Consider the following 8,217-nt stretch of genomic DNA (forward strand, 5'->3'; position numbering starts at 1 on the left):
GCAAAGCAAATGGCTTTAATTGAATCAAAGGCGAGACCTATTGCATTTTCAATGTACAGTGAAATGTGTTGGGCAGTGGGGACGGTTAAGTGCAGTGTCTGATGAATTACAAAGGATTTATCGACATTGGGAGGCTGATGAGCCGAGCGGCCCACACGGATTTGAGCCTGTGACCACGGGGTCTAACACAGATCTTTGCAAGTAGGTACACATATTAGTTCGCTGAGCCAGCAAACCCACGGGATGCAGAAGGAAGCAAAAAGGGTGACTGGCGAATGGATCGAGAAGGGGGCAGGAGAATGTGGGGGGCAGCAGAATGTCGGGGTGCAGACGGCTGTGCAGTGGAAGGAGAGACGGAAGGGAGGAGAGGTGAGAAAGTTGCTGCATTACAAGAAAGCACGGAGGGAGTTAGTTATTAGCCAGCGAGGACATGACGGAGCCAAGAGAAATCGAAGGGGGAAGTCACAGTAATGACTGAAGGCGAGGAGTGACTGCCCTAGCATGAGAGGAGCAGGTTTAACCCCAGTTTACCCCATCCCACCCAGGTTGGCCAGCATTCATGTAGTCCCTGCGTCTTGCACAGCGCCGCACGCCACCTCAAGACAGCTCACAGCACTTTATTTCTATTTGTTGTGCTGGGAGTATTTATAGCGCCCAGAGGTACCACTTCTTTAAAGCATAGCAACGCCTGCGGCTTCTAAGCGCTATAAAAGATATCATCGAGAGGCTTTCAAAGGAGGAACAGAGGGAAGGAAAACGACAGAGTAATGTTCAGGACTTAACAACAGCCCCATACATTTCTGAAAACAAGTGCTGTTGCCTTCTTCCTTTCTCGCATCACGCAGCTTTCCTCGTGCTGCCTATAACTCCTCTCTGCACTATCCCGGACATTCCCCTCCCCCCTGTACATTTCACCCTGCTGCCCCTCCCCTCTTCTTTTGCATCTCTCCCTGCTAGGTTGTCTCGCAGCCATTCTCACATATATGGCACTCTGCACCATTCTAACAAAAGTGACAAGCGCCTTGAAGCCTTCAGGGAGCATAAGGTACACCAAACAACTCCTCTACCAGAGAAAAGCACATTGAAGCCACCTGCAGAGGGGCACGCGGAGAAAGCACTAGGCAGTCATACAAGTGGCAAAAAGTGCTATAAACATGCTGATAAGACATGACTAATGACTCCGACGAGCACACAAGAGCGCCATGAAGCAGTTTCCTCACATGTTGCATTACAGAGAACCGATCTAACTGGGGTCAACACCATGTTGGGAAGAGACCATGTTTCCAGCATTGGTCTTACATTTGACAGCCTTATATGTTCGTAAACTTCATGCATCTGGCTCTTTCCATCTCTACCGAACCTCTATCGCTTGGAGGTGCCCTTTATCTGGCATAAAGCACTGCACAGATTACCCACATAACACTACAACAGTCTTGGTTTGCTTCCGTTCTAATTTAAGATGTCTTGTGGACAACACAAGCAGAAAGGTAAGTCGATCTCAGGCGCGGTCTCAGCATATCAGCATATCAGAACGAGAAGTAGTCGATAGTGGCTGAAGGGAAAAGATTGAGATTGAGGGGTGGGGGTGATGAGAGATGGGGGAGAGGGGGGTTGTGGGAGTGTGTAAGTGAAGGGCTTAAAGGGAGGACCCAGAAGGGAAAGAAAGAAGTGCCGAAACGAGGAGAGTGAAGAAAGGGGAGGGGGAGGGAGGCGACGGAGAGCCAAGGGTTGAAAGAACAAGAAAAATAAGCACAGTGAAAGCAAATCGTGCAGCAAATCGTGCGGCTAAATAATTAAATAAACAAGCCACGGCAGGCAGAACAAGCGTGGTGAAAGCAAATCGTGCAGCAAATCGTAATTAATTAATAAATTAAATAAACAGGCGAGGTCCTCAGCGAGACCTAAAAAGCTGTCGCCACGCCATGCAACGCCATTGTGGGAATGAAAAAGTGAGTGCTCACCGAGTAATTAGAAGACACTGTGTCACGCCACAGAGTAAAAGATCCAATTCCAGTGGGCGGGGCCAAAAGTGGACAAGGCGGTAACCAGGAGGGACTAAGAAGCCCCCTTTTCAATCGTGACACAGCGTTTAGCATGGAGGATGACGCCAGCGAATAAAAAAGATGGGCGGGGCTTCTGAAAGCTTCTGAAACCGATCGATTCCAAGAAGCCCTTCCATGGCGTTAGAAGCGCATGCGCGCTGCTAACACCAGGCGAGACCTAAAAATGGCCAACCTCTTTCAAAAATGCCAAAACTGTGGCAATAAAAATAGCTTTTTTTTAATTCAGCTCTGCGTTTTCCTGAAAGCTGGGAAGGCGGTCACTTTAGCACAGCAAACAGTTCGTTGATGCAGTTTTTAGGGGGGAAAAAGACACTTTTATCTGGAGCACTTTTTTTTCCAATTTTTCCAAGCAAACTCAAAATGTAGCTATATTTTACCTATGTTCTTGGTCCCCTCCTAGGGAATCCACAAACCCTGGGTACCTTTAGAATCCCAATGATGTCGGGGAAAAAAAGACACACATTTGGAGTCGATACCTTAGGTGGAAAAAAAGTTATGGCGCCCTATGCACAAACTACCCCAAATAGCCGAAAAAGGGCTCAGCACTGGGCCAGACAGTTCATGGATTAAGGACTATGAAAACTTCTGGGGACCAAAATAACTCTAGTGGGACAGCTTAAAGTGACAAGGTAATCTTTAAAATGCAGCCAATCTCTGCTACCAATTTGTGGAAGCGGAACCCTAAACCCCAAATTTTAGAACACCTCAAAATTCAAAATACATCCAAAATTTGCCTCAGGCAGTTCTCCTTCTACAGAGTTGGTCTTGTGTTAAAATGCACTCTCCCCAACAACAGACCCAACATTAATATAAAAGAGAAGCAAATATTAAATAACTGAGACCACTCAATAACTGAGTTCTAAATCAGGAAAAGTTGAAGGGTTTTATTATAAAATCTCAAAAATAAGTGGTACAGAATAATTGCCATGAAAGTTCAAATGCAGAATACGTAATCAGAAAATCTGAAATATTATAAATCCCAATTGGACAGCAAAATCGTAAGACAATGGACAGCATCCCGTGAGAAAACTCCTGTCAACCCCTAGTACCTCTGTGACCAGCCAAGTGTGTTTGCAGTGGTTGTACAAACAGCACTTTCATTTTGGTCTTAAAAAGTTGACAGCTATCTAGTGAGGTGCAACCTTTCTCAGCCAAATATACCAACCATTTGTTAATGTTTTAACAGTGTGGAAGGTGGAGGGGGAAAACTTGCATTGTAAAATCCCATGTGTCTGTTTTTTTTACTAGGGTAACTGTAACGATGCCTTTATCCCTATACACTGTGTGCTAGTGCATAAGACAGTTCACTAATTAACACTAGACACCTTCTTGTCAGAACAAATCTTCTTTATTCACTCGCGGTAACCGAGCGCCGGGAACACACTCCCGTCTCCCTCTGCCTTCGCGCTCTTTCTGTCTGCGCGCCGCGCTCTAAGCCACGCCCCCTTCCCGGCGTGCCCTGGCTCTAAACACTAGAGCGCAACGCTACATATCTCCCCCTTTTAACGTCTTTAACAACAACAACTTCGGAGCACCCCCCTTATGGTTCAGTCTTACTTGGGTTGCGTTTCATAGTCCTCAAACCTTCTTGGCATCTTGACCTCTCTGCCCGATCTTGTATAGTACTGTCCTTTCTCTGGAGCCACTTGTTCCTTTCTGGCCGGGGATCCCCCTCCGGTTGCACCATCTCCCTGTTCCACTTCTACTTGCTCCAGAGTCTCCTCCTCCGTGTGGTGCTCCTTTAAGTTCTTTTCCAACGCTCTCAGGCTCTGGCTCTCCCCCCTTCTCCCAGGGAACTTTTGGCTTGGTTCTTCCTCGGCTACACAGTCCTCTCTTTCCGGTGCCTCCTCCTTCGTGGGACCCTGTGTCCTTCTATCCTCCGGTACGTCCCATTTCTCTATTCTGTTGCATTTTGCCATTCTGTCCTGCGACCATACCTTTCCGTCGCTCAATAATGCCGACCTGGTGTACGTTTCTATGACCTGCAGCGGCGGGCTGAATTTGCTCTCTCCTTTTCTTTTCAGCGTGGCCTGTTTTACTCTCACCCACTCTCCCCTCTCCAGGGTCACCCCTTTGGTGTTCCGTCGTTTGTTATAGTACTCTGTGTATATTGCCTGTGCCTTGTCCAGGTTGCGCCTCACTACTGCTGGCGACCATTTACTTTGTACCATTAGGTGTTTCCACGCGGCATTGTCCTTTGTAAAGGGTTCCCGTCCTCTCAATATCTTGAACGGGCTGTACCCTCTGCTGGTCGGGGTGATGCGGTACGCCCAGAGCATGCGTTGTAGTTCCTTCTCCCACTGCAACCCTGCACTGATGGCCGCTTGTATGGACCCCATTATTACTCGATTAAATCTTTCGGCCTGCCCATTTCCAGCCGGGTGGTAGATTGGAGTATGTTTGACCTCGATTCCGTTCCTGGACATGAAAGCGTTCCATTTCTCCGAAACAAATTGTGGTCCATTGTCACATGTTATTACTTTGGGTATTCCTTCCCTCAGAAACGTGGCTGTGAGGAATGCTAACACCGTCTCTGTGTCTGCGCTGTCGCAGACCTCCACTTCAGGCCATTTCGAGTATCTGTCCACTGACAGCATTTCCCAGGGACTCGACTCCCTTGCGAACTTTCCCAGTGGTGGTCGCAGTAGGGTTTGTGTCTTGTCTGCCCTGTTGCATTGTTCACATGTCCTGACATATCTTTCCACTTGAGCATCCATGGCTGGCCACCAGTACGCCTGCTTCGCTCTTGCCTTTGTTTTCAAGATCCCTAGATGTCCCTCGTGTAGGATGGCTAAGAGATGGGTCACCATGGAGCTCGGAGGGACCACCTTGCCCCCTCTCAATAGGATTGTCTCCAATGGACATCTCCTCTCTCACTTCCCAGTACTTTCGCAGCTCACTATCTAGGTGCCTTTTTTCCGGCCACCCGTGTGTCACATAGCCCTTCACTGTGTTCAGGGTTTCGTCCGCCGTGTACGCCTCTTCCCATTCCTGGATGCTGACCGCCCCTTCATGGTCCTGTGTAACTGCGACCACATACTCTTCCCATTCCGAAGGTTCTCCGCCTTCCGCGGGTTCCATGGCCGTTGCCCTGCTCAAGAAATCCGCCACCTTGTTTCTAGATCCGGGGATGTACTCCACATCGTACACGTAGTCCAGCAGTCTCAAACTCATCCTTGCGATCCGAGGCGTCGCATGCGCGTGCCCACTCGAGGTCAATACTTTCACCAAGGGCTTGTGGTCGGTGCGGAGTAGGAATTTCACCCCCCACACGTACTGCCTGAACCGTTCCATCGCCCACACCGTGGCTAGCATCTCTTTCTCTATGATGCTGAATTTTTCCTCGTTCGCCGCTAGAGCTCTTGAAGCAAAGCTGACGGTGGTGACTTCTCCGCCTCGGGCCTTCTGCATCAGGACGGCCCCTAGACCCCTGTCACTGGCATCCGTGGTCAGTATGGACAAAGAATCTCGATCGAACCCTTCCAAGGGGACAGCTGTGCAGATGTCTTGCTTTACCCTCTCGAATTCCAATTGCTCCTCCTGTGTCCACTTGAATGCCGTTTTTTCCTTCAGGAGTTGCCGCATGTTGTGCGTCTTGGTCACGAAGTGCGGGACGAACTTGCTGTAAAATTCAGCCATGCCCAAGAAGGAGCGAACATCCTCTTTCCTCATCGGCGTGGGTGCGTCTTTTATGGCCGCCATGTTTGCTCTTTTCGGTTCTATGCCCCTTCCGCTGATCTCGTGGCCCAGGTAGGTCACTGAGTTGACTCCGAACTTGCATTTCTGCCATTCCGCTGTGAGGCCATTTTGGGCGAGGATCGCCAGCACCGTGTGTAGTTTCTTGTCGTGATCTTCCTGGGATTTCCCCATCACTAGGATGTCATCCTGGAAGTATTGGACCCCTTCCACTTTTTGGAACAACCTGTGCATCAGTTTTTGAAAAAACACTGCTGCGGATACAAGGCCGAAAGGCATCCTGAGAAATTTGTAGCACCCAAACGGCGTGATAAACGACGTCAGATGATTGCAGGTGGCATGCAATGCAATTTGGTGATACGCAGAGGTGAGATCTATGGTGGAGAACCACTTGACTCCCTTGGTCATCGCTAACATCTCATTTATCCTGGGTAGGGGGAACTTGTCCACTAGAATGTTCTTGTTGAGCTCCCTCAGGTCCACGCATAGTCTCACCTTCCCGTTGGATTTCTGGGCAACCACCAATGGCGCCAGCCACTCAGCGCTCTCTATCGCCTCTATGACTCCGTTTGCTTCTAGCCGCCTGAAATTCTTCCTGAACTGCCTCCCTGCTTCTGAAGGGAATATTGCGGGCTCTGTGACTCACTGGTTTGGCTCCCTCCTTGAGTCGTATCTTGTGTGTGAATTTTGTCATCTTCCCTATGGTTCCTTTGAACACCTCGGGGTACGCCTCCATCCACTTGCCTTCCTCTCGCGGTGGCTTGGTCTCGATTAGCAATACTTGTATGGAGCCTCCCGGGTTGAGCTGTATGCCCAAGTTCCCTTGGTCCTTCCACCCCAGTACGGAGGGTCCTTTCTCTGCTACGTACAGCTTCCCTTCTGCTCTGCGCCCTCTGAACTTGAACATCAGCTTGCGATAACCCACCATGGGTATTGGCTCTCCGGTGAACGTGACCGGGTGGATGTCGGTGGGTAGTAGTTTGTCTCCGACTTTGGAACTAAATTCGTTTTTTCACACTGCCCTCTGGATGATCGTGTACGGGGAGCCCGAGTCTGCCACTATGTGCACTTGTACTCCGCCGATCGTCATCTGTAGTGCTGGTTTCTTGGTCCGTGTGCAGTTCACTCCCAGCACTTGATCATCTATACATAAGACCTCGTCTTCTTCGTCTTCTTCCGCTTGGGGCTCTTCTTCCCCTTCTGGGTCTTGTGCTACGTACTTCACGTCTCCTCTGCCGAGTTTTCGCCTGCACACCATCTCGTAGTGCCCTACTATTTTGCAGTACGCGCACCTGGTGTGAAATGCGTGGCAAACCTTGTCGTTGCCTTGGTGTGATTGGCTGCCACATCTGTAGCACCCCTTCTTCCTCTCTTCCGGTGGCTTCTGGTGCTTCACAGCCCTTTGCGGTAATCTCCTTTGCTGCCACCTGCCGCTTGAAGCCTGTTGTTTTGGAGCGTCTGGTTGGTCCCCATCTATTACCTTGCAGACTAGCGTGCGTGCGGTTGTTGCCTTCTCTTTTGGCCGCTTCTGCACATCGTTTAGATAGTTCAGCCTTCTTCGCTAGCGCTACCACTTCCTTTAGCGGGGCATCCCCATTGACCCACAGTTTCTCCTGTATGGCCGTGTTGGTGGTGTGCATGATAATCTGATCTCTAATCCGTTCGTCGTGAAGCGCGCCGAATTTGCACGTTACCGCCATCTTCTGTAGCGCCGCGACGTACTCATCCACTGATTCTCCCTTAACCTGTTTTCTCTGGAAGAAGTTGCATCTGTCGATGGCCGTGCACACCACCGGCCTGTAGTGAGCGTCTAAGTCTTCTAGCGCGTGTTTAAACACTTCTGTATCCGCTGCTGGCCTGGTCTCTTTTACCAGACTGTTGTATCCCCTGATGCCCTCCGGGCCTAGGTTGTGTAGGAGTATCTTCTTTTTCCTAGCGCTTGAGAACTGTTCTTCGCTCTCTTCCTCCAGGGCCTCAATGTAGTTCAGGAAGTACCGTTTCCAGTCTTCCCAGGGCATCGCCGGGTCTCCTCTTTTCGGCAAGAATGGTACTAAGTTGGTGAGCGATGTTGTTTGCGCGCACATCCTGCCCCTCTCGCCGTGGGCTGCACTGTCCCTGTCGTCTTCCCCTGGAGGACTCCCTGGCGTGTGTCTCCCTCTCTGGACGCTCTCTCGCGTGGGCGAAAGGCTGTCTTGCCCCCTCTGCGAAGGCCCTGGGGTCGCCAGGTCTGTCTCTGTCTTCCCCCGTGGGCACTGGGTAGCTGTTGGTGCCCCCTCGTGCTATGGCGTCGCTTCTCCCGCTAAGTCACTCAGGCGCCGCGGTACTGCTGGCTTCTGTGCGTCCTGGTGATGCTCCACCACGGTGTGGCCCCTTCCTCTAGGTGCGCCTTGTGCCTGTCGGTGTGCTGCGGCCCCTTACCCGGTCTGGCCTCCTGTGCCTGTGGCCTCCTCGCGCCTCT

This window comes from Triturus cristatus, chromosome 9 (assembly GCF_964204655.1).
Source record: "Triturus cristatus chromosome 9, aTriCri1.1, whole genome shotgun sequence".
NCBI classification, from domain to species: domain Eukaryota; kingdom Metazoa; phylum Chordata; class Amphibia; order Caudata; family Salamandridae; genus Triturus; species Triturus cristatus.